We start from the raw sequence: 27,619 nt of genomic DNA, 5'->3' as shown, positions 1-27,619 counted from the left end.
ACATTTTGCCATAGCCTGTCCTGAAGTGATTTAAAAACCAAAAGGACTTTGGTTCTGGAGTAGAAGATACACCTAGAATTTTTTTATTACAGTATTATTATTATTAAATTTGTATCCCACCTTTCCTCTCCAAGAAGCGCAGGGTGCCAGATATAAAAAATTTAAAACAGCACAATTTAAAATAAAATAAAAACATATTTAAAATATTTAAAAACAATTAAAATCATCTAAAACATTTAGAACATCTCAAAATATTTAAAAGCATTCGCATTCCCTCACAATTATTTATTTCATGGTTGTCTTGGCTGGTATCTATCAGCCATCAAACGCCTGGGCAAACAGGAATGTTTTAAAGTTTCTCCTTCTGAAAATCAATAATGAGGGAGAGAGATGCACCTCACCAGGGAGAGCATTCCACAGATGGGGTACCACCACCAAGAAGGCCTTGGCATGAGGCAACGCCAAGTGGGCGGCACCATTATTCTTTAGGAATATGCCATCAGCTGGTTAACATGAGACACAGCTGCTGCAGTGTGAACTGTCAGGCTGTACATTTCATAGTGTCTGACTTATAACATTTATATCCTACCTTCCCTTCCTGAAGCTCAAGGAAGGGGGGGTAGAGAAATAAGTTCAGCTTCCATGTTAATGAGAACCAGCTAAGTCACACTTTCTGAACCAAAGTGTGAGCTGAAACAACTATCCTTTGAAAGTAACAGTTCTTCAAATTTTACGAAATCCATATTTAAAGTGTATGTTAGGGAAATGTGTGCAAATCTGTGTGTATGAGTGAAAATAAAGTATGAAATCCACTTTTTTAGACAATATTGAGAACGCAAGTGCATGCATTAAAAGAAATGTGCACCCAATATATGCAAATGTTTGACCATCCTAGCTCAAGGTAATGCGGCCTCTTGGGGGACCTCCACCTCCCCCCACCTGCCTGACCTGTGGCCTCTCAGAGGACTTCCAGGCCAGGACCTGCCTGCAGCTGAGCAAGTAGGGAAGGGAGCAGGACCCCAGGCAGGCAGGCAGGAGGCCCTGGAAACACTGGCTGCACCAGCCCAGCAGGCCCCCACGGCTGGGGCAGCGCTATCAAGCCTGCCTGCTCTGGGGACGCCCCTCCCCCGGGGGCAACACCAGAGGGGCTTTTCCCCCTGGGGTGGCACTCTAGAGGTGGAACGAGGGCCAGCTCTCTTGTGATGAAGTTATGGTTTTAATGGAGATAGAGTTTTAACTTCGGTGGGTGTGGTTTTATTGGGAGTGGAGCCGTTTTAAATTGTTTTAAAATGTTATATGTGGATTTGTATTTTAGGGGATTATGTTGAGGAATGTATTTTTTATTAGTTTGTATACATCAGTATTGCTAACTGCTTTAATTATTGTTATTGTGCACTTTGTGCTTTTTATATTGTAACTTTAAGTTGTGAACTGCCCTGAGACCTATGGGTATAGGGCAGTCTACAAATTTAATAAAGTCCAACTACCTAGGTCAGGGGTCTACAACCCACGGCTCCGGAGCCGCATGTGGCTCTTTTACACCTTTGCCGCGGCTCCGGGGCGGATACTAGCGAGGGGAGGAGGCACATTGTGTGCCCCGACACTCCCCACTGTGGTGGGCGCTGTACTGGCTGTGACATCGCATGGGGGCAGTGCGTGCGTTAGTCACGCACAGTCCCGACGTCACCTTCCCGCCCGCCCGCTCGCTACATTGTAAGGGGCATGTATGCTGGTCACTGCATTGAAAGGGGGCATGTACGCTGGTCACTGTTTTGAAGGGGAGTGAAGAACACACACACACACACAAAAAGGTAACTTGTTAATTTAACGTTTATTTCTATGAGGAGGAGTAATTCTGAGGGGTCAAACAAAGAAATAATAAAAAAGTGACAAAAAAGTTATTTTTATAATGACGAGTTTTGTGGCTCCCAGTTTTTTTTTTCTTCGGAAACGGGTCCAAGTGGCTCTTTTTGTCTTAAAGGTTGCAGACCCCTGACCTAGGTGGTCTCCTATCCCTTTTTTGCGTCCCATGTGCAAAATGGCCACCCTAGCCCCATGTCCGTTCTAGGGCCATAGGGTCTGCCCAGAGCAGAGGCTGATTCTGTCTGCATGCAGGGACATGTCAGGACCTCTTCCAGAAAAAGAAAGAAAAAGGACAATGCATGGAAAATGTTCCTCCTACCAAAAAACAAGGCCAACTTCGAAAAGTTGAAAGCAGACCACAGTTATAGGGCCGTATCCTCTGTAAGAAAGCTTTTTCCCTGTTAATTTCCTTTCTTTCAATTTCCCATGTTACTGCTCCTGCCTAATGGAATTAATTTGTCATTGCAGCATGTTCTGGCAGTATGTTGTTAGTCTGATAGCAACTGTGACTCAAATGACCTGATTATTTTCTTGCGCCATGGAGCAAGCTTTTTGGCAGAGTTCCATAAAGTGTTGTCCAGAACATACAGTATCTGGATGGCAAGACCAATAACAGTGATGTGGCCTTTTCAATGCCTTCTGAATGCCTACATTTTGTGCAGTCAGAAACTGTGTGGGCTGAAGCAGGACTTCACCCAGCATCCATGTGATTTACCTCCAAACTTTCCCTTGTTTCTTGTGCACCAAGCAAATGAACATGTGGAGGTGAAGAACGGGGTAGTGGGGGCAATACCACTCTCACCCATACATCCAGGCAATGCCTGCTCTAGGTTTCAGAGTACCTTTGGGGGAAACCTCCTCCAGGGGCCCTAGGGTTGCCACACCTTCAGTGCCAGGTAGGTGTGAGTGTCTTTTTTTTTTTTTAAAGGTCCATGCAGCTTGCAAGATTCAGGATTAGGCAAATCCATGGAGGAGGCTGCAAATTATTGTATAGACTTTTTGGCAAGCTTCCCCTTATATATTCTACCCTCTCGGTCACAGGGCTACAGTTAGAGATTAGGATCCTGGCACAGCTAGCTCTTTGCTCATCCCTTACAGAAAATGTCTGTTCTCCTGCACTGTCAAACTGTTATGTACTGAAGTTCTCACCCTGGGCCAGCAGGGGGATACTGTAGATAGTTTTCACTCAGGTCCACGTCAGTTATTTTAGGCGGGAAACCCTGGGTTGTTGTTGCTACAATGTTGACCGCCGGCTGAGCTGTTTGCTGTTCAGTTCTGTTCCAGCTTACAAAATAAAGAGCTGCTTTGGAGAAATCGCTGTGTCATCTGCCATGTCTACCCACTATTCAACACTGGTGACGAGGATGGGATCGGTGGACATCAGAGCACAGCCAGATGCGGCCATCCTCTGAACTGAGCTGAATCACAGAGCAAAATCACTGAGCGAAATCACTGGACAGAACCAATTCAGAGCTGACTGTTCTGGCTAGAGCACTGTGTTCCATCCATCGCCCTTCACGCCGGCATCGGAATCATGGCTTCACTTGTGCCTCTACCGCCGTTTGCGCCAGCCTCTGAATCATGGGACTCCTACCTCGCTCGGTTCGATTGCTACCTCCAAGCCAACGAGCTGACAGCAGTATCAAAGGAACAGAAGCAGGGCCTATTCCTCAGCCTCTGGGCCTGAGGTGTTTGAGACGGCCCGAGCATTGGTTGCGCCTGAAGCAGTCCAGGCAACACCATGGGACACGATCCAAGAGAAGCTCCGCAACCACTACGTGCCAAAGCCGTCCAAGATTGCTCCCCGCCATGCGTTTTACCACAGGAACCAGGCAGAGGGGGAGTCAATCAGCAACTACACCACCACCCTCCGACAGGCTGCAATGCACTGCGAGTTCCGAGACTTAGACGATGCCCTGATGGATCAAATCATTTGCGGGGTCCGGGACATCCATCTGCAACGGCATCTCCTCGCCAAGCCAGACCTCACGCTACAGAAAGCCATTGAGGAGGCTGTAGCCTCAGAAGCTGCTGAACGCTCCGCCCAGGAGATCCGCAAGTCCAGCAGCCCGCGTCTTGCTAGGAAGCCAGTTCCAGTGCATCATGAAGAGGCCAGCAATGATGAGGCATCCTCCAGTGAAGGCGATGACGTGCACCAGACAAAGCGGGAGCGCAGGAAGTTCCAACAGAAGTCCAAGGGCCAACCGGAATATGCCGGCTGCGGAGGCAACCATTCCCGTGCCAAGTGTCAATTCAGAGACGCCATCTGTCGGACGTGTTCCAGAAGGGGCCACATCGCTAAGTTCTGCCGATCGGCTCCGTCTGACACCCCCCCTCCACCGACTCGCAAGTCCAAATCTTCACTCCAGTCCGCCAAGGAAAGCTGTTTCGCTCTCACCAACTGCCACTGCCCGTCTGGAACCACGATTGGCCAAACCGACTCGCCTACGCGACACAAGCTGAACGTCACGGTGCTCATTGAAGGAGCTCCATGTGACATGGAGATCGACACCGGGTCTGCCCTGTCCATCGTATCTTGGAGCACCATCAAAAGACTGGTACCCAGAGTGTCTAAAAGGCAACTCAACTCTCACCGCGTACACCTGAGAGACTACCAGGGAAACGACATTCCCGTGGTAGGCATTGGCCGGTTCCGGATCGCCTTCAAGGATTTTTCAGGCCTGCTCCGGTTGGTGGTGGTCGAAGGTCAGCGGCCAAGCCTCCTAGGGCTAGACTGGTTTAATGCCCTCGGCCTGGAAGTCACCGGCATCAACTGCATCTCTAACGCAGAGACTGAGGGTCTGGTCAAAGACTTTGCCGTGGTTTTGGACGGCACATTGGGGCAATATACAGGTACGCCCATCTCCTTTAGCCTTGATCCACAAGTCGCCCCCATCAAGCTAAAGCCATGCCGGGCTCCCTTTGCTCTCAAGGCTAAGGTGGACGAACAACTGGACAAGCTGATCGCCCAAGGAGTTTTGGAGCCGGTTGACCACGCCAAGTGGGAAACCCCCATCGTCACACCTGTCAAGCCAGACGGGTCGGTGAGAATCTGTGCTGACTACAAGTGCACGATCAACAAGGCACTTCAGCAGCACGCTTATCCAGTTCCTGTAGTCCAACACCTGCTGCATTCCCTGGGTGAGGGTAAGGTCTTCGCTAAGCTGGATCTTGCCCAAGCCTATCAACAACTGCCCGTTGATGATGCCACTGCTGAAACCCAGACGATCGTCACCCACCGAAGGGCATTCCGTTGCCGCCGGTTGCAGTTCGGGGTGAGTGTGGCTCCTGGCATCTTCCAAAGCCTTATGGAGCGTCTCCTGCAAGGGCTTCCGGGCGTGGTACCATATTTTGATGACGTCTTGGTGTCCGCAGACTCAAAACAACAGCTGTTCGAGTGCCTCCGTGCCGTGCTGACCAGGTTCCAAGAGGCCGAGCTCAAGGTAAAGAGGGATAAGTGTCAGATCGCCGTTCCACAGGTAGAGTTCCTGGGCTATCTTATCAACACCTCCAGCCTTCACCCGACCACATCCAAGATCCGCGCTATCCAGCAGGCCCCCATCCCAAAGAACAAGACAGAGTTGCAGGCGTTCCTGGGACTGCTGAACTTTTATAACATGTTCCTACCCCACAAAGCCATGGTGGCTGAGCCTCTTCACCAACTCCTCAGCACGAAGACGCCTTGGTCCTGGGGTCATCGGGAGACGGCGGCCTTCAATGCGGTCAAGGCTCTCCTTTCATCGGACAGTGTGCCGGTACAGTACAGTGAAGCCAGGCCGCTGGTCCTTGCCTGCGACGCCTCACCTTTTGGCATCAGGACTGTCGCCGTTTTCCAGATGGAAGAGAAGCACCACTCGCCTACTTTCCAGGACGATATCTCCGACGGAAAGGAATTACAGCCAGCTCGACAAGGAGGCACTGGCACTTGTGGCTGGAGTGAAGAGGTTCCATGAATACCTCTATGGCAGGACTTTTGACCTCATCACTGACCACAAGCCGCTCCTGGGCCTCCTCGCCGGTGATCGTCCAACTCCACCGGTCCTCTCGCCACGCATGCTGCGATGGACTGTTTTCCTGGCTGCCTACCACTACTGGCTCGTCCATCGCCTGGGGAAATCGATGGGCCATGCCAACGCCCTCAGCCGTTGCCCTCTTCCAGCGTTTGTGGAAGACCCGGCTCCAGCTTCATCGCTCCTCCTGATTGAGGATCTTCCGGCAGCGCCTGTATCGGCTGCCACTGTGGCCTCCGCATCTGCCCAGGATCGCACCATCAGCCGTGTGCTCAACTGGGTGTGGAGGGGGTGACCACAAGGGCCTTTTGCATCGGAGTTCCAGCCCTTCACAACCAGACAACATGAACTCTCGGCTCATTGCGGCTGTCTGCTGTGGGGAGACCGCGTCGTGATTCCCCAAAGACTCCGTCAACGCGTCCTGGAGGCTCTGCACGTTGGCCACCCGGGAATTGTCAAAATGAAGGCGTTGGCTTGGTGTTACGTCTGGTGGCCTAACATGCCATCACTGCCCGGGTGTCCGCCTGTCAAGCGTGCCAAGAATCGAGGCCTGCACCACCTGCAGCTAAGGGACACACCTGAGAGATGCCCAAGACACCCTGGTCGAGGGTGCACATCGATCTGGCTGGCCCCTTTCACGGCCGGGCCTTTATGGTAGTGGTGGACGCCTATTCCAAATGGCTGGAGGTGGCCCTGATGCCCTCCACCACTACCGAGGCCGTCATCCGGGTGCTGCGAGGCCTGTTTGCGACGCATGGGTGTCCTGATGTCCTTGTCCCCGACAACGGACCGCAGTTCACGTCAGGCACTTTTGAGCGGTATCTTTTGGGACTGGGCATCCGCCATGCCCTAACGGCACCCTTTCATCCATCCAGCAACGGGCAAGCGGAGAGAATGGTGTGCTCGGCAAAAGAGGCACTGGCGCGCCTGGACCGGGGAGACTGGCTCGAGCGGGTTGCTGAATACTTGTTCGTGCAACACATCACCCCTCATGCGGCCACAGGGCGGAGTCCTGCTGAACTGCTCATGGGCCGCCGCCTCAGGTCACCGCTCGACCGGCTGCACCCGGACTTTGCCGTGGCTGAACCCCCAGGCTGTGCCAACGCGCCACAGTCATTTGTTCCAGGAAACCAGGTCTTTGCCCGGAACTATGTGGGGGATATTCCTTGGGTGCCAGCCACAGTAGTGGGAGTCACTGGACCTCGCTCGTACCAGGTGGCACTCGAAGACGGATGCTTGTGGCACCGGCACATAGACCAGCTTAGGCGCAGGGTTGGGGACTTGAACACTACCGTGGTGCCCCAACTGCGCTTGTGGCTCCAGAAGAGACACTTACAGATGGCGAGGCTCCACCTATACCTCCCTCGCAAACTGCCAGCTTGGAGCCGAACCAAGCCGCTTCAGAGGGTCTGCAGACTTACCACAGACTCAGACCACTCCACTTGCGGAGGTTCCACCCACAGCAGCGGATCCAGGGGACTTGGTTTCAACGCCACCTAGGGTCGCACCACAGCCTCAGCAAGAATTGTGTGGCCCCCCGGACTTGGCTACCAGTCCCCGACGGTCTGGCAGAGTTTCCAAGCGCCCAACTTATTTAAAGGACTATGTTGTTGGACATGTATCACTGTTGGTCTAAGTATGGGAAATGTAACCGTTATGCTTTTGTGCCTAATTGAACCATTACGTGTAGTGCTGTATATAAGGAAACCATTATGATTGTAACTAACGCCTTATCTCGGTGGGGAGGGGTGTTATGTACTGAAGTTCTCACCCTGGGCCAGCAGGGGGATACTGTAGATAGTTTTCACTCAGGTCCACGTCAGTTATTTTAGGCGGGAAACCCTGGGTTGTTGTTGCTACAATGTTGACCGCCGGCTGCCTATAAAAGCAGGCCGGCTGAGCTGTTTGCTGTTCAGTTCTGTTCCAGCTTGCAAAATAAAGAGCTGCTTTGGAGAAATCGCTGTGTCGTCTGCCATGTCTGCCCACTATTCAACACAAACCATGATTTAGCATTATGAAGATTAGTTTATCTTGGGCTCTCATGTCCCGTCCCCCCCACTCTAGCATGGCCACATGAAGCAAATCAGAAGCTTCCACTTACAAGCCAGCTACATAAACCACACCTTGTTTTAGTCAACCAAAGTTAAGACTAATCACAGTTCATCCAGGTTTGAATGTCACAAGATACAAGGGTGAGCCTAATATGGAAATGAAAGCTTTTGAACTTTGCCAGAAGAGCTGGAAGGAAGGGCACACCAGCCTGAGGCTTGCACAGACTCAGCCCCATGAAGCCCATAATGCCAAGCCATGCTTTCATAATACATGGACATGCAAGGCTCGCTGTTCAGGAGCAAAATGGCTAACCTTGCAGTAACAAGGCCTCTGCAGCAAACTCTTTGTGGCACATTCAGCTGAGATGGATGTCTGCAGCCAGCCGAGGGGTTATCTGTCCAGTTCATCTTGTTTGTGGCCCCCTCCTCTTCCCCAGAGGAGCTGTGGGGCGAATTGTCCCCATCATAAGAGAAAGCCAGATTCTTTTCAATAGCTTTTATTTTATTTCTCTCTCTCTCTCTCTCTCTCTCTCTCTCTCTCTCTCTCTCTCTCTCTCTCTGTGTGTGTGTGTGTGTGTGTGACTTAAGGAGTTGTGAATTGATAAAGGCTTCCTACCATAGGCGCCGACTCCATGGGGCTTGAGGGGGCCCGAGCCCCCTCAAAAATTCGTTTGGGGGGGCTCTGCCCCCCCAATAATCTCCGGCGCCCCTCCAGCAGAGCGCCATCGCCGCCCCTCCCCCAGCCCAAAATGCACAGGATCGGGCTGCATGCCTCCTGCCCTCCCTCCCGAGCAAAAGCTCCCCCCAATTTCCGCTCCGGAGCTGATTAATAGGCGCTATTCGCTCACGAGGAGGCGGCGCCACTTTATTTGCATATTCATGAGCTTATTTATTATTCATGAGCTTTCCCGGGCCCCCCCAATATTTTTTATAAGTCCGCGTCCGTGCTTCCTACCAGTCTATAAAATCTGCTGATACTTTAGCTTGGCCATAAACTCATAATCGCATGCAGACTATGCTGTGCCTGTAAGTGCAAGCAGATGTATCTCATTGCTGAAATGCTAAATCAAAGCACAAAGGCCCTCGCTGTTATCTCCAATCATCAATTTTCATGAAAAGCAAAGGACAGATTTTCAAATTTTATCTTTTGCAGAGCAGAACTGAGAGATTACATTCCCGAAGAAGCAGGACATTGCAAGAAAAACAAAACAGCTCAGAGAAAAATAAGGTTTTGTTACTTGGGGTTTGTTTACTTGAAGGTTTTTGTCTCTTTTTTAAAAAAAAAACAACCACCACCCACCCACTCTGAATCCCACACCAAAAGGAATCCCTTCCCACCAATGGCCCTATGGAAAACTCCCACTGATGCAGGATGTAAGGATGGAGGGAAACATGCTTTGTTCAGCCTTTTTCCTTTCAGTGTCTGATAGGGAATTTCTGCAGTGGGAAATTCTGCTTTTAAAAAATGCTGCCTTCCCAGGCCTGTGGCAGGTCTTCTGGGGCTGAAGTAATGCTCAGCAAAGGTTAGGTTATCAAGCTGACATCTTTTTAGCATTAGCTTTCTTGCCCTACACAATGTCTAAGCAGTGTTGGCTTTCAGATGTCTATATTAGCATGTTCCAAGCAGAAGGCTACCTCCCAATGTGCTGCGTGTGGGAGTTGGGCAACCCCCAGCGCCAGGGAGCTAGCAGGTCTCTTGTTCTGTCTCCCCCAGGGCCCTCTTGCCTTTCAGCAAGGCTCTCAAAAGCCCCAAGCTTCCCTTGGGACAAAGGCGGCTGAAGAGCCTTCCAGCAAGCAGGAAGCAGGGAGCACTCATGCCATTCAGGGGCAGTCACCCAGCAAAAAAGCAGGAGCAGAACTTAATCTCCTCACAGTTACCCAGGGAGATTAACCATTCTGTGCAGTTTATTGTGACAGAAATTGTCTGTGTTAGTGACAAGGCAAATTGAACCCAGAAGGCTTGGGGGCCGCCAAGGTCCAGGGCATTTTCTCCATCCGAGAGAGAGAGAGAGAGAGAGAGAGAGAGAGAGAGAAGCTGCCCCTTTTCAGCTTGCAGTCTGGCAGATTCTGGAGATGGATGCTCTTCTGCTATTCACAAATTTTAGGCATCTGGGGCTCCAGGCAAAAAGTCTGGCCCAATGGCCAGTTGCATTCTGCTCCCATGGACAGGCAGGTGAGACTGCATTCTTGGTTCTTGAGGGAGGCTTCCAAAAGTGTTTTAGTTTAGAAAAAAGCAAATAAGCAAATAACACTGGAATTCATGGACATCCAATGAAGTTAAATGCTGGAAGATGGAGGACAGATAAGAGAAAGTCCTTCCTCCTCCCCCAGGAGGCAGTGATGGCCACCAACCTAGATGGCTTTCAAAGAGATTAGGACAAATTCATGGAGCCTAGGGCTATGGATGCTCACTGGCGATGAGGGCTTTCCTCTGCCTCTCTTCCTCCTTGTGCCCCTTTGGCCCTGATCTGCTTTCTGTGGCTTCAGCCTTGGCTCTTTGGCCAACACCCTTATCTCAGCATCTGACCACCTAGAGCAGATCCCTGCTGAGACCAGAAACAACTATACCTCTCAGATCTGATCGCTTCCACAATCAAATTCAGTTGATCCTGGCAGAGATAAGTTCCATAGGTTAACTCTGTGCAGCATGAAAAGGGACTTCTTAAAATCTCCCTTGTACCTTCCAACATTTGGCTTCATTGGATTTCTACAAGTTCTAAAGTTATGAGAGAGGGATGAAAACTTCTCTATCCACTTTCTCCAGGCCAGGCATAATTTTCCTTGCTCTTCCTTGCCTTTTCCCTCCACTAAGAAGCCCCAATGCTGCAACATTTCCTCATAGAAAAGTCACTCTGCCCCCTGGATCATTGCAGTTGCCCTTTTCTGACCCTTTTCTGACTCTACAATGTCCTTTTTGAAGTGAGGTGACCAGAACCCTTCACAGAATTCCAAGGGTGGTTGCACCATAGATTTGAATAAAGAAAGATGAGTGAGTGGAATGTCCTTTGTCAACCTTGGGCACAACAGCAAATGACCAATATCACTGCCGTCTAGAGATGGTCCTAAATTATCACCATGCCAAAGAATGGAAAGCAGTTCCATAAATGATGTTACCGGCCACCTGAATCCCTGCCGAGCCATTCACAGGATTCCAGGGGTTCTGGCCTTCGGTCAGTGTCTGTGCTCCTTTGCAGAAATGAAGACATGGCTGAGGCTGCAGTAGCTTTAAGAAATATGATGTATTAACCTATTTACTCCTGCATTTAGATGGAGGGAATCTAGATCTTACAGCATGGTCATCTCAAGAGGGGCCTGTTCCCCACAGCAGTGCAGCGCTGGAGTCCAAGGCAGCTCTCCTAGCCAGCCTTCAGCCAGCCTGCCCAAGATGGATCTCTGTCTTTGTTCACCCCTTTTCTTACCAGTACACCTTGCTAAAGACTCTCTTTTCCTGTCACCTCACACCCAGTTATACTGGCAACCTTCCAAATCTGCTGTCTCTGTTCATACCTCGGAGCAAGTGAGAAGGATGGTTCTCTTGCCTTGCCAATGGCCCTCAATGCTTTCTTAATGGTCCTAAGCTTGGCCAGGTCATCCTGCATAGGCTAGCTCAGGAATTCCTCTGCAACTTTTGATCCCAGATAATCAGAATCCTACCATTTATTAATTTCTAGGGTTTAGTGGTGCCCCTTCTAAGCCTATAACATCAGTCTAAGAGAATGCCTTCTCCCATGGCATTGAGGTCAGAGAAGGAGGCCTGGCTGGCAGTCATTACACAGAATGACTCATGCAGCGCCTGGTTCCATAGAAGGGCCTTTTCAGTGGTGGCTTCACATCTGTGGAGCACTCTCCCTACTTCAGGTGCATCGAGCTACACCATGGTTTTCTTTTAGGAAACTGGTGAAGGCGTCACCTTCTAGCCAGCTTTTGGGTGAGATCATCAGTGACTGAACAATTCATGAATAATTTGGCACTGCTGATTATTATGAATTGTAGTGTTTCAACTATCATCATCATTATCATCACCATCACTTCATGGGAAGTGTGTTACATATCCACGCTATGTTGCTTTTTGTGTTACTCTACCCTGCACAGAGACCCTTGCACCCTGAAAGCCAGCAGGTGACCCTTGCTGCTTGACTAGAGACAGATCTGGCCAGGCCAAATCCCTCCATTGCCCATTCATTCTATTTGAGGAGCTCACAGAGTCCCAGGCTGTGGGGCTCCTGGACCCACATTTGGGGAGGGGTGTATGTTGGGGGCAGGTCTGCCAAGGAACAAGCAGATTTCTTACCATTCCCTAAAGAACCCAAGGCTTGGACTGTCTCCCCACAGCCCGGGTCGTCTCAAGCGAAGTCGAGCTGACAGGGTGTTTAGCAAACATTTAAACCCAGGAAGCTTAATAGCTCTTTCAGGATTATTAAATAAACATTGAGAATGAGTGAGGAGGCAGGCAAAGGAAATGGTGGTGGGATTGGGGGTGGGTGGGGGCTAACATAAACTTTCCAAGGCTTGAGGCCAGGGGAGGTGGAGCAGGGCAGAATCCTGCCAAGTCACGACGGCCCTCTCATAATTTGAGAAATGCCACAAATTCGTGAAACTTTGCACTGCTGTGTCGTGTTAATTTTGGGAGGGAGAGCCATGCAAATGTTTAGTCTGGCGTTAATACTTCGTTCCAGTCAAGGCCACCTTCAGGTGGGAGGCCAAGGCATCTGTTCCCAGTCCTGTTGAGGGGGCTGCGTTAAATTCAGTGACACAGCATTTTACACACAGGTGTCACAAGATCTGTGATGGCGGATGGTGACCTGGACATATTGGGATATAACGAACCTTTCAGTCAGCAGCTGGGTGGGTGTGCTAGAAGAGATTTGGGGGGCGGCACACACACACCCATGTTCAAAGGCAGCCAAGGAGGCTGAGCGCAGAGCCAAGCGCAGTGTGACTTCAGTGGCTGGCTCCTTCTGCTCTTCCTGCCATGGAAGGGAAAGAGCGGGGAAGCAGTCCCCGATCAGTGGTGGCAGCAAGAGCACAGCAGGAGGAGCCACGGCCACTGAAATTCCATGGCCGCCACATCCAGCTCCACCTACAGCTCTTTCCGCGTCGTGATATTGCACACGCAACACCCCCACAATTCTCCTTTGGAAGCTGGCGCCTCTGGACCAGAGAGAGATGGGACACTTTCCTCCAAAGGTTTTCATTCTCCTTTCCATGGTGACCCACAGAGGCATAATTAAGATAATGCAGCATTTTTAACAGTCAGAAGTATGGACACATACAATTTTTTTGTTTTGTCCTGCTGTCACTCCTGATCAAACAGGTTTTGCACCATTATCAAACCATGCAAAGAAAACCCGCACAAAAACTTTTAACCAGAGATAGAAATGTGCTAAGAGCAGTCATCCCTCTTGAAAACTGTTTTCCGATTGGGGCGGGAGGGGGGAACCAGAAAAGGCCCTTAAGTTAAAGGAAGGGTGAAAACTTAGATACAGATACAAAACCTAAATATGGATTTATTTACAGGTGATCACTCAGGTCGCTTGAAACACAACAAACTAGGGTTAGAAAACAACATTTCTTCATAAAAACACTCATAAAAACTTTAGTTAAATGAACGTGAATAGACACAGGGAAAGCACTTGAGAGGGAAACAGAAGAAGTATGAGCCTGCACATAGAAGTGAAGTGGTTCCATCAAACAGTGTGTCCAATTCTGGGCACCAGCTCTGGCCACTGATGTGCTGGAGTCTCTTCTTCCTTGAAAGCCAGATCCTCGGAAATTGGCCTGGGCCCTAAAGTTGCAAGCCTGTGCCTGCTTCCTTGGCAGTGAGACCCAATCAACTCTCTTCTGCGCAGGGTCAGGCTGCATGTTTTGCATCCTCTCTCGACTCCATTGGTTCCACTGAACAGCAGACCTCCAAGGAAGCAGGCAAGGGGCATTCCCAGTCCTGCTAGATGATATCCTCTTAGCTGGAGATGCTGGGGATTAGACTTAGGACCTTCTGCCACTGACCTAGGAAAAGGGGGAGCTGCCATCTGCCTTGCCAGATCATGGGCCCATCTTTCTCCATATCATCAACACTGACTGACAGTGGCAGACCAGGATTTCAGGGAGAAGTCCTTCCCTTCTGCAATGACCTGCACACAGATAATCACTGGCCCCAATGCGTTGCTGATAGTGCTGATATGGGGGGGGGGGGGAGGCCTTGTGATGGTTCCCAAGAGAATGTGCTGGAGCTTCCAGAACATCCCTGCACATTTATTGATTACTTTGCTGATCCAATGACCTCTACTGACACTCCTTAAGAGACCCAGAGCCACTACATCGCAGGACTGAGGGAGGCAGCGTGTTAACCAAATGCAGGTTTGTTTTCCCCACTCAAACAGGTGCTTCCCTTCAGAGCCAAAGCTAGCTCATTGCTGAGGCATCTGTTCATAGTCTGCATTTTAATCAAGGCTTATATTTTGATCAGATACCTGTATTCTTAAAATGAGCTTAAAATATATTTTAAAATATCTGTATCTCTCATGCCAGGCAGCATCTCTCATGCCAGGCAGTGAGTGCATCGGCAGATGTGCTCATCTTAAAGAGGGCCCCTGGTTTATTGCGGTCATAAAAAGGCTGAGAAGCGAGGTCACTGACCTTACAAATTACAGAATAATCAAGTTGCAAAAACACAATTAAGCTGGTAAATAGTAAGAATTATTGTGTCTCCCATTTGAGACTTAAGCCCAAAGGGTAAATTGAAGAAGTTGCTTTTAGAACAGCAGCTGTTTTAGCAGCAAAAGGGGGGCTGTAAACTAAGAGGCTTCTCTCGGAAGTTGCTTTTGGAAACTGTTTTTTTACTAAGTTCCCTTTCTTCTAAATATATATATATATTAATGTATTAAATATATTGGCTTAAATGTAATTATGCAAAGGATTTAGAAAGCATGAAATTTAGATGTTAGATTCTTATTTCATGGAGACATAGAGTCCTAGAGTTGGAAGAGACCACAGACCCATGCCAAATGGGAAGCACTATCACTCCTGACATCTGGTTGCCGAGCCTCTGTTTAAAATGAAATTAAAAACCATCTGGTTTGTAGGGAATAGGGAAAGAGGGGCCAAAGGTTATCTGGTAATTAAGGTGCCTTGTAGAGGTTAATGGTTACTTGTTTGCCATTTATAAATAGAAGAAAATATAGCTCTCTGTCTCCCATAAAAGGTAATAGGAAATGGGTGTATCTTATATGATTGGTTCTAGCAATCAGCCAATAGGAAATTCAACCAGACTGATTGGACAGAGGCAGCCAAAGGAGGAGCAAGGGGACTGGGCTGAGGGAATATAAGTGCTGGCCATGAGGGCTGGAAGGGCAGAGCATTGGTAACCATATACCACTGTGCCTCTCATTTATTTGTCTGACAAATAAATTATTATTTTAATTTCTCTATTGCTGCGTTGAATATTTCATTCCAGCTAAGTGTTAACCACAAGCAGGGTGCTACATTTTATGGTGCGCCTGTGACTCGGATAAGTGGTCTGCTGGAACGCAGCCCCTTCGCCTTACTGGGCAGGGTACAAGAGAGAGGACCACTCACTGCCTACCCAGCGCGCACTGGGAAGTTTTTTTCCAGGGGAACGCAGAAGTCTCGTCTGTCTGATACCCTGCCCACCGACGGCGACGGGCCGGGGGGAACCAGAGAAATAAACAGGCAACCAACTAAGGGTAAGTGCACTAAGGGGTTTTTGGCCCTCCAATTAATTGGGAGGAAGAGAAGTCTTGATCAAACTTCTGCGTCTCAGTAAAGGGGAACTGAGTACGCTAGGTGGTTGGGTACATCAGATGGTGATCTGGTGTAGGGAAAGGGAAAGGTTGGGAGGTAGAGCATGTGGTGAAGTATCCAGCGCATTGTATGTGTGAGAAAGTACAATCTGCAGCTGACCTGAGTGTGAAAACGAGTGTGTGAGTGACTGAGTGGATACTTCACAGGGCCATACAATGGGAGTTGGAGGTTCAAAGGGGGGAAATACACCTCTTGAATGTATGTTAAATAATTTTAAGAAAGCCTTCTCAGGGGCATATGGAGTCAAAATGACGCCAGAGCGCTTGAGAACGTTATGTGAATTAGAGTGGCCGAAACAAAATACTGAATGGCCATCTCAGGGAACCTTTGATATAAATTTAGTAAGCAAACTTTGGTCTAACATCGCCAAAGAAACTGGAGGGTGCCCAGAACAATTTTCATATATAGATTCTTGGCTGAGCACATTAAATAAAAATCTTCCATGGATAAGGGAATGCAAAGTCCAACGATGCAAATTATTGGCTGTAAAAGCCGAAGCTAGGAAAGGAATCTTGCCAAATAAACTCAAACCCATTTTTGAGGGACCAGAGGAAGAGGTGCTTCCACCTCCACCCTATGCTTCACATCGAAGGGAGCCTAATCCAAACACTCCACCAGTTGTAATCCCAAGGCAAGAAAGTGGAATGAATAATGGGGCTGGAGTCACAGAACTTGATTCCTTGATAGATTATGATAAATATCTTCAGGAGGCATTGGAGGCCTATAATAAAGCCCAAGCAGAAGTGGTTATTCCACCTGTGAGTCCCAGTAGAACTCCAGCTACAGTCTCTTTTAGTGGAACAACTGATTGCCTACCCCAAACCCCTGTACATCCAAGTCCTAGAGAATTATTACAGAAGTTACAGGGAGACCTTAATCGGTCAGCAAGCAATACAGCCAGGAGTATAAGGCTGCTAAAAGAACGCCTTGGGACAAATACTATCCCCTATGATTTGAGGCCCCTAGAGCAAAGCGAAGAGAAAGATCACGTAGTAGCCCCTCTCAGAAGAGTATTTGATGCACTTGAGGAGCCTGTGGTGGTTAACGGGCAACCCGGACCACGGCCACCTCGAACTTCGACCCTCCAGTACATTCCATTCACAACTACGGATCTGATGAATTGGAAAACACACACCCCATCTTTTGCAGAAAAACCTCAGGCTATGATGGACTTGGTGACTTCAATAATAAATACTCATAGTCCTACTTGGACAGATTGCCGCCAGCTCCTGAATACTCTGTTCACCACTGAGGAAAGGAGAGACATAATTGAAAAGGCACAGATATATTTGCGTGAGCAGGCCAGAGTGGGAAATATTTTTAATATTGACCGTCATCTCCAAGACAACTTTCCCTTGGAAGATCCTAATTGGGATCCAAACAATGCAATTCATCTGGCCAGGCTTACCACCTACCGCCAGACGCTTGTGCAAGGTATCCGCAGGGCATGCCAGAAGCCCACTAATATGTCTAAAGTCTCAGAAGTAGAACAGAAACCAAATGAGAGTCCAGGAGACTTTTTAGAGAGGCTGCAGGAAGCCTATCGTATATGGACTCCTTTTGACCCTGAAGCCCCTGAAAACAGCAGAATGATTACTGCTACATTTGTGGCCCAGTGCGCTTCTGACATTCGTAAGAAAATTCAGAAATCAGAAGGATGGGAAGGGATGCTGATGAGCCAAATTATGGCCATTGCACGCCGAGTTTATCGGAATAGGGATGAGGCTGAGAAGCAAGAGAAGAAGAAGTGGCAGAAGGAAAAGATGGTAATGCTGGCCACAGCAGTGAAGCAAGACTACCGCCCCTTAAATGGAGGGAGAGGGCGGGGAAGGAATCCACCACTGGGAAGGAATCAATGTGTGAATTGCAAGAAGGAGGGTCATTGGAAGCGGGAGTGTCCTGAACCCCTGAGGTTGGAAGAAGTACGCCCAGGCCCAGGCCCAGGCCCAGGCCCAGGCCCAGGCCCAAGAAACCAGGGACGGGGACGGGGAATGATCCGAGATGGAAGATATCAGAGACCTGGACAAGGACGGAGTAGGGACAATTTCATTGGACTGGCAGAGGAGGATTTTACCCAAGACTAGGAACGACCGGACTCCATAAAGTTAGGCTTCCAGGAGCCCACGGTCACGATTCAATTAGGGAGCCATTTAATAGACTTTATGATTGATACTGGGGCTGAATACTCAGTACTCCCAGAACTATTGCAGAAAAAGGCATCCAAAAGTGTAGTCATTAAAAGTGCCACTGGTCAGTCAGCTAAGAGGTCTTTCCTCCAACCTTTGGAATGCCAGATTGGGGGACATCGTTTAACCCATCAGTTTTTGTATATACCTGAGTGTCCAATACCTCTCTTAGGTAGAGATATGCTGTCCAAATTGCAGGCCCAAATCACCTTCACTCCTCGAGGTCCAGAAATGAAACTGCCATCAAAGGCAGCAGGAATAATTTCCCTCTCGGTACCTAAGGAACAATCATGGCGCCTAATGTCAGCCCTGCAAGTCCAACCCACATTGGATACAAAGTTAAACAAGCTCCTCCGAACCCTACAGGTGCCACCAGGAGTATGGGCCGAAAATAGCCCACCAGGAATGGCTAAGAATATAGCTCCAATTGTAGTAACCTTAAAACCTATGGCTACCCCTGTATCTGTAAAGCAATATCCTTTACCCCGGCGAGCAGCAGAGGGCATCCAGAAACATTTGGACCGCCTATTAAAATATGGTCTGCTTAAGCCCTGCCAATCAGAATGGAACACACCTCTTTTGCCTGTTCGGAAACCTGGGACAGATGAATACAGGCCAGTACAGGACTTGAGGCTCGTAAACCAGGCTATCGAGACCTTGCACCCAAATGTACCAAACCCATATACCCTGCTGAGTTTGATCCCACCAGAAGCAACATTTTTTACTGTATTGGACTTGAAAGATGCATTCTTCTGTTGCCGGCTGGCACCACAGAGCCAACCTATATTTGCCTTCCAGTGGGAAGACCCTTTAACAGGAACAAAAGGCCAGCTAACCTGGACGAGATTGCCCCAGGGATTCAAAAATTCCCCAACTTTATTTGACACTGCCTTGGCGAAGGATCTAACAAGTTACCCCTCAATACCTGGAGAAAAGGTGGTTCTGCAATATGTAGATGACCTTATACTAGCAGCAAAGGATTTTGATACCTGTAAAGAAGGGACAGAGGAACTGCTCCACTTGCTCTGGGAAGCTGGCTACCGAGTTTCCCAGAAAAAGGCACAGTTATGTTTAGAAAAGGTCAAATATTTGGGCTTTGACATCTCACACCAACAACGAGCATTGAGGCCAGAGAGGAAAGAAGCTATTTGCCTTATCAAGGAACCTACCACAAGGAAACAACTCAGAGGATTCCTGGGAACAGCAGGGTTTTGTAGACTATGGATACCTGATTTCAGCAGTCTGGCCAAGCCCTTACATGAAAGCACTCGAGGTGCAGAAAAGGACCCATTCGTATGGGGACCTGAGCAACAACAAGCCTTTTTAGTTATCAAACAACGACTTATGGAGGCCCCAGCCCTTGGACTGCCTAATTCGGAAAAACCCTTTCAGCTGTATGTACATGAACAGAATGGGATTGCAGCGGCAGTCCTGACCCAGAGATTAGGAAGTTGGAATCGTCCAGTAGCTTATTTGTCAAAACAATTGGACTCGGTAGCAAAAGGATGGCCTCCATGCCTAAGGGCAGTAGCGGCCACTGCAAGCCTTGTCAAAGAAGCTGATAAATTTACCTTCGGCCAGACGATGTATGTGAATGTACCTCATGCTGTTCTGACACTCATGGAATATAAGGGTAGTTATTGGCTAACGAACCCAAGGATGGCTAGATACCAAGGCCTATTGTGTGAGAATCCCAGGATTCATCTACGAGTAGTGAATATGCTCAATCCAGCAACTTTGCTGCCCCTACCAGAGGTAGATGATGAGGAATCACATGATTGTCTCCAAATAATGGATGAAGTTTATTCCAGTAGACCCGATCTGAAAGATGAACCATTGAAAAATCCAGATGTTGTATATTATACTGATGGTAGCAGTTACCTGCATGAAGGTGCCAGACGAGCAGGATATGCTGTGGTCACCAATGAGGAAGTTATGGAAGCTGAAGCTTTGCCTGCTGGCACCTCAGCACAAAAAGCTGAACTTATAGGTTTAACTAGAGCTCTGCAATTGGCAGCCGGATGTAAGGCAAACATCTATACTGATTCTAAATATGCCTTCTTAACCCTGCATGCACATGGTGCTCTATGGAAAGAAAGAGGTCTAATAGGAGCCCACGGGAAGGCCTTGAAATATGGACCTGAAGTAGAAATCCTGTTGGAGGCAGTATGGGCTCCAGAACAGATTGCTGTAATGCACTGCAAAGGTCATGGACGAGGAAGGGATCCAATAACCAGAGGTAATCATGCTGCTGACAAAGCAGCCCGAGAGGCAGCCCAAAAGCCTGTGGGAGGATTTATAGCAGCCCTCATACCAGAGGTAGTTCCAGAAGAAGTTAAACCTCACTATACCCCAGAAGAGAGGAAGTGGGCTGAACAGGAAGGAGCGGTTGTGAAGGACGGTTGGATGATCCTGCCGGACAATAGGATTTATGTACCTCATCACCTAGCAGGCACAATTGTAAGAAATTATCATGAATCTACTCACCTTGGCGGTACTGCAACCAGAGAGAGTCTCAGTCGGAAGTTGTATATTATTAACCTATCACAATTAGCAACTTGCATTTCACAGAAATTTGTTCTTTGTGCTAAAAACAATCCCAGGCAGGGACCAGTACAACCTCCTGGAATCCAACATGTGGGATATGTCCCCATGGAAAGCCTAATTGTGGACTTCACAGAGCTGGTCCCTTCTAAGGGATTCAAGTATCTCCTTGTGTTTGTAGATACTCTTACCGGATGGGTTGAAGCTTTTCCCACCAGAACTGAAAAGGCACGAGAGGTAACTAAGAGACTCCTCACTGAATTGATCCCGAGGTTTGGATTACCTAGATGCATTGGAAGTGATAATGGGCCAGCGTTCATTGATCAAGTAGTACAAGAAGTATGTCGAGTCCTACAAGTAAAATGGAGACTGCATGCAGCATATAGGCCTCAGAGTTCAGGGAAAACTGAAAGAATGAATCGGACTCTGAAAACCCAATTGGCAAAATTAACCCAGGAAACAGGATTGGGATGGGTGGATGTGTTACCCATAACACTGTTTCGTGTTCGGTGTGCACCCACAAAAAGACTTAAGTTGTCACCTTTTGAGCTCCTGTATGGGAGGCCGCCCTCCTTTGTTCAGGATATTCCAGCTGACCTCAAACAAATAGGAGACCATGTGACACAGGAACAAGTGCAATCTCTCTCCCGTGTTTTTGTTTCTCTTAACAGGTGGGCCCTCGAGCGCACGCCATGCAGCATTGCCGAGCCGATTCATCAGTTCCAGGCTGGCGATAGCGTATGGGTGAAAGAGTGGAAACGTGATCCACTTGCACCTAAGTGGCGTGGGCCTTACACCGTCTTGCTCTCTACTCCAACAGCGGTGAAGGTAGCTGAGGTGACCCCCTGGATTCATCACTCCCGTTTGAAGAAGTCCGAAGGCAGTTGGACATGCAAAGGTGACCCCTCTAATCCTTTTAAACTGACTCTCTCCAAAAACCCCTGTATCTAGCCCTACGGGGAACGGGCTAGGTCACGGGCAACATTAGACGACCGGCCTGCTGCAGCCACAACCTGGAAGCTGGCTGACCTGCGCACGCCTGAAGCTTGAGGAGCGTCTAAACCAGCGATTGTGAACGGGAAGATTCTCTAATACAATTAATTGACTGCCCTCCCCTTGTGGAACAATTATCAAGGATATTGCTCATTGGGGATCCTTGGGATATATGTTTTGGTCTTGGTGGTTCCCCATTTCTGTCACTGGGGGAATTATATTGGGGCTAATATTTTTATGCTATCACAATAAGGTAATCTTTTGTGGAAGGAATGCATATACTACACATCAACATGATTTTATTATTAATCCTGATCCCTTGGGAAGGGGAAGGGTCCTTGAATCTGACCAAATTTGCTAAATATGGATTCCGCCATGACCACAATATGTGGGTAGGCTTAGCTGAGATGGTAGCCAATGTTGCAAATAGGACCAATTGCCTTGTTTGCTCTCTTGGGCCAGATGATTCAGAGGGAGGTATGCCCTTATTACCGATACCATTAAATGCCATTGGTATGGTAAGCGAAATGCCACACCAAACAGAAGTACAGAATTTCCCCGGATGGAACTCAACTAAACCACTACGAGTTATACCTGTACAAGGGGAATTCTGTGTACATAAATCATCAGAGGCAGCTGATCCTACCATGGTAGGCTCTTCTCATTGTCACTATACTTGGGATTATATTAAGAATAGTCATACCTGGGCACACGGTACTACCTATCGAACTCGGAATACCTTGCCCTGTGCACCTCCTTTTATTCATGCATGGAAAGTGGTATGGAACATAACTGTGACAGAAAAAGGCAATCTAACATACTGCACTGTGAACTCTCTACCCCTTTTGATATTTCGCCTTATGTCCTCCACATACCAAAAACCTCAGACCCGATGGTTGTGGTGGATATGTGGAGAATGGGCATACAAGCAACTCCCTTCCAAATGGAGTGGGACTTGTTTCCTGGGATGGATATTACCACCAATGTGGATTATGCCCACTAATTCGGCCAAGTGTACACGAAGAAACGCTGATATTTCTCGTATAGCAGGAGGAAGTACCCAAAGTTGGAGCGATACTGATGATTGGCCACCAGAGCGCATTATAGCCTATTATGATCCTGCCTCCTGGAATCCTGGTGAGCTCATACAAGAGGCACGGGATCCTATTTATAATCTAAACAGAATAATTCGATTACAAGCAGTAGTGGAATTTGAAACCAATGCAACGGCCCAGAGTTTGAGACTTATTGCACAACAGTTGGATGAAAGTAGAGCCGCCATTTTGCAGCTGAAAATGGGAATGGATTATGTACTTGCCAGGCAGGGAGGTCTATGTGGAGTCTTGAACTTGACAGGGAATGCCTGTTGCTTTAACATTTCTGATAATGGTGAGGCAATCCGCGTGTTGGCCACAAAAATGGAGAATATAGCACATGTCCCAGTACAAACATGGGAAGGATGGGATATGGGATGGCTCACCAACTGGTTACCTAATGTTGCGGGACTTAAAGGGATACTATTGTCTTGCTTGTTTTTCTTGACGGTAGTAGTAATGGTTTTATGTATGGTGCCATGTATCATTTCATGTTTTAGAAGTACAATTAGCAAGATGATTTCAAATGAAACTTTACCTCACATCATGGCCCTATATAGAGCTTTACCTCAGGAATATGATGAAGGTCAAGCTATCAAGGACACTTGGGATGAAGGTCCTTGAGCTTGAAAGGGGGGAATGAGGCATCTGTTCATAGTCTGCATTTTAATCAAGGCTTATATTTTGATCAGATACCTGTATTCTTAAAATGAGCTTAAAATATATTTTAAAATATCTGTATCTCTCATGCCAGGCAGCATCTCTCATGCCAGGCAGTGGAATATTTCATTCCAGCTAAGCGTTAACCACAAGCAGGGTGCTACATTGCTACATACATCACTCTGCACTTCTGCCTTGGACAAGATCCATCATTCCCTTTTGCTGGGGAGGTGGGGCAGAAAATGAAACTTGCCACTTGAAAAGATAGCACAGAAAAATGTTGTGTGTGCGGAAACCAATAGGTTGCCTTCAGTATTCCGACAAACGAAGGTCACCCCAAGAACTCAGTGCAGGACAGCCTGATCCCATGCATGCTTACTCCAAAGTAAGTCCCACTGAATTCAGCAGGGCTTACACCCAAAAGGTGTGCATAGGACTGCAGCCATTGGCAGAAAATCCAAACGTTTTATTCAACACCCTTATCAGTATTGAGCACAATCTATGTGAACAATTCTCCTGCTCAAGCCCCATTGGAAATGGGCAAGACCACAGCAAAAATAAGCATATGAGTTGGGCCTGACTACATGGAACAAATCCGATTCTTCTGCCCAGTAGTCCCACAAAATGGAACTGGAAAAGCTTGATTCTGTGATTGGGAGGGAAATAGGAAGAGACCAGGCAAATTTGCCTCGAGCATGTCTTACCTCTCTACTCCCCGAGAGGAAATGCATTTATAGTATCCCTGCTCTTCATATTCTTGCTCTCTCCACCCCACCCCACCCCACCCCGCATTTCCCAGTATTGCCACTGGCAAAAAGCCCCCCTCATTTTTGGCTTGCCAGTTTTATGTTTCCGTTTTTCTTTATAAAGCCACAATAAAAATGCATAACTTTTAGATGTGAATCCAATATGCAAACTGGAAATATTTGCATATATTTAGCCAATTTGTCAATGTCTCATATTGCCTCATATAACAATGAAGAAGAAGAGTTTGTATTTGATATCCTGCTTTATCACTACCCAAAGGAGTCTCAAAGCGGCTCACATTCTCCTTTCCCTTCCTCCCCCACAACAAACACTCTGTGAGGTGAGTGGGGCTGGGAGACTTCAGAGAAGTGTGACTGGCCCAAGGTCACCCAGCAGCTGCATGTGGAGGAGCGGAGACGCGAACCCGGTTCCCCAGATTACGAGTCCACTGCTCTTAACCACTACACCACACTGGCTCTCACAATGGATATTATGCCTGTTTCCAACCTGGTGTCCCGTCCCCCCACATGCTGTTTGACTACAACTCCTATCATCCCTGACTACTGGCCATGCTAGCTGGGGGCACCAGGTTGGGGAAGTCTGGGATATTGTGGCAGCTCTGGTTTGGGGCGGGTGGTGAGTCAAGGTACCTGGGAGCCATGGTTGGGCAGAATTTGGCTGTGCTGAGTGCAGAGGCCCCAACCAGGCCACCTGCTTTCTCAGCTTTGAACAATGGATGTGCCTTCTGTCCCTTCCCAGCATCCATGAGGAACTGATACCTGATCCCATTTTAAATGTCTGTGTTTTGTGTCAGAGACCTTGCACAGAGAATCGTGGGGCTGCTGGGGTTGGGCAAATGTTGAGACTGCTTCTCTCCATAGAGCCTTTGCTGGAGTGGGGGGCCTGCAGCTCCCCCAATGTTACTGGACTCCAACTCCCACCAGCTCCAGCCAGCCTGACAATGGCCAGGGATGCCCCACATCTCTGTTTTTCAGAGTAATACAAAGATTTACAAGTAGCCTAAAAAGATTGCCATATGGCATTGGATGTATTTTTCTGCTTCTTGGGTTCTGTTATTTTTATGAAAATCAATATTAATAGAATAATGAAGAAAAAAGCACAAACTCCATTCTTAAACCTCAACATATCTCACATTTAACAACAAAATAACTGAATTTAAGAGGGGGTGGGGTTCAGGAAACAAGAAAATAGCATACTTTAAAACTAGAAAAAGCTACCAAAAACAAAATCCAAGGAAAGGGGTTATAAACAATCATGTAACTTGTCCCTCCTGGGAAATAAAAAGGAACCCAGCAAGGTCCAAGCACAGTTAAAATAACTTGACACATTAATTAGCAACAGTTCATTAGATTACACTTTTCAGTAAATAACTAGAACAAGGATGGGCCACTGTCAGTCCCCAGAGCAATGTTCATCTAGCCTCTGGTGATGCTGTCAAAACTGAAGTCAGTATGCAGTAAAAAGCTTCATTCATAAGGACGATAAAAATGTTTTCAAGTTGCAATACATATTCCATACTTTAATGCTACACATCTCTTTTGCTTTCCCTAAGCAATTTGTAAATGTAAAAATTATATTGGTATGTAATATGCTGTTCCTGAGTGCACGGTGTGCTCCATAACTGTGAGGCTGTTGATGCTGGATGGCACCTGGGACAGCTCAGTGGACAGCGCCAGTGGCGGAGGAAGGGGGCAGGGGACAGTCCACACTGGGTGCCATCTCTGAGGGGGGTGACAAGAAGGTACCCCACGGGGTGCTCGTCCCGCCGCTGTGAGCAGAAGATCCCACCGCCATCCGTACGGCGCTTGAGTGTATCAGTGCCGCGCATGCACTGCCGGGCGGTTTGCCCCGCCCCTCGACACCTCACACTGGGTGCCGGAGAGCCTTCCTTCGCCCCTGGATAGAGCATGAGACTTAACCTCAGGTTTCGGGGTTCAAGCCCACATTGGGCAATGTTGGAAAAGATTCCCGCACTGGAGGGGGTTCGTCCCTTCCAACCCTACAATTCTATGAACATTCCAGAAGGATCTGTTTCTGCAGCAAAATGCACTTCTTTCTCCGAGCCCTCAGACCATTGTGTACAGCAGCCTCCCCAACCTAAGTGGCAAATCCAATGGTCAGAAATTAGGGGAGCTGTAGTGTAAAACAAATGGTTGGGGGAAGGCTGATTTAAAGAATGCCCCCCCCAAAAAAAATACAGACACCAGTCATTTCTGAACTATGGCATTATTAAACTTACTCTACCCCCATTCTGCCAATTTAACAATTAACTCTTTATCTGCTTAATCCTGTGCCTTGGCAACACACAGGACAAATGGAGTGGAACCCAGGGGTTCTCGAACTGTTTTGACCATGGTTCTCCCCTCCCTTCGTCTGCCTTGAGGAGGCAACCGGAACCCAAGTGCTTCCATTTATTCCACAGGAGAGTGTGAGGGTTGCACACAACCTTCTGCTGGTTCATGTGATGATATGTGGGCTGAAATACTAGCCGAGCTGTGGAAGCAGAAGAGGAGCCAGATGGGGCATTGAACTCCATCTTTCAACAACCACCTATGTGGAAATTTTGTCAGAAGAAAGAAGCTCTTCTGAGCTTCCGTCTTTCAAAACTGAATTGATGAGCCAAAGGGGAGAGATTCCTACCAATCTAATGTGAATTAATGAGGGTCCTCCGGCAGGGGACACTGAACTATGAATAGGGGAGAAATTCAATTCAGTTCCCATTTAAAGATGAATCTATCAAATCCACACTTTCCAAAACAAAACACAATCAGACCCCTCGTTAGGAAGGACTTCCTGATGTTACAAGCTGTGGAACAAACTTGGAAGGGGGTGGACACCCCTTTGTGAGGGGTTTCTTAAGCAGAGGCTGGACGGCCTTTCAGGGAGGGACTGAACTAGGTAGTCTTCTAAGTTCACTTCCAACTCTATGATCCAATGAAATGATTTAAAACACATCAAGTAAGCATGACATATGTGGGTGGTCTTAGGGTCCTCATTACTTCCTGTTGCACCTGCAGACACTCAGACTAAAGCTGAGTTTTTGTTTTTTTACAGACTAAAGCTGAGTTGAAATACCTCACAGTTTTTGTCGAGGTTTTTGCCTTGCCAAAAGGAAAGAAAGAAAGAAAGAAAGAAAGAAAGAAAGAAAGAAAGAAAGAAAGAAAGAAAGAAAAAGATGTATTTCTATTCAGTTATATATTCCGTTATAATGCCCTCAGTTACCTACAGTGGCATCATCACACAGCAAAATCTAAGTGGCCACCTCTTGCTATGACACTATCCCATTCACCACAGGATTCCTTACTGGGTGGGATCATCCACAGGGATGGTCACTGAAGAAATAGCGAGGAGAGGACTTCCGGGTTGGCGCGATCGGGAAATGGCGGATTCCCTCCGAGCTCCGGAGGGAATCGGCTCAGCGGTGGATGGGTCTTTGCCGTGCCGGCGACACGGGGACCCTTAAAAACCGCAGGCGCAGAAGCCTGCGGACTGAAGACTCGGCGGGTGCCTTAAGCGCCCCCCCTGATTCGCAATGAGCCTTTTTAAAGGCTACGGAGGGGATACAGGGGACGGCGTGGCACTGAGAGTCGACCGCTACCGCCGCTGAGCGAAGCCGCGAGCCATAACTG

At 48.1% G+C, this 27,619-nt stretch overlaps 1 long non-coding RNA gene across 1 annotated transcript; it reads left to right on the top strand.

Annotated features, from left to right (window-relative positions):
• Nucleotides 1-1,316: 1,316 nt before the first annotated feature.
• Nucleotides 1,317-2,780, top strand: LOC308592507. Its single transcript, XR_014010532.1, has 2 exons — nt 1,317-1,491; nt 2,002-2,780. It is a non-coding gene; the product is annotated as an uncharacterized lncRNA (long non-coding RNA).
• Nucleotides 2,781-27,619: the final 24,839 nt, after the last annotated feature.

Source organism: Podarcis bocagei, assembly GCF_964188305.1.
Source record: "Podarcis bocagei genome assembly, chromosome: 7".
NCBI classification, from domain to species: Eukaryota; Metazoa; Chordata; class Lepidosauria; order Squamata; family Lacertidae; genus Podarcis; species Podarcis bocagei.
The sequence above is the reverse complement of the archived record's forward strand: the minus strand, read 5'-3'. Positions and strand labels throughout refer to the sequence as shown.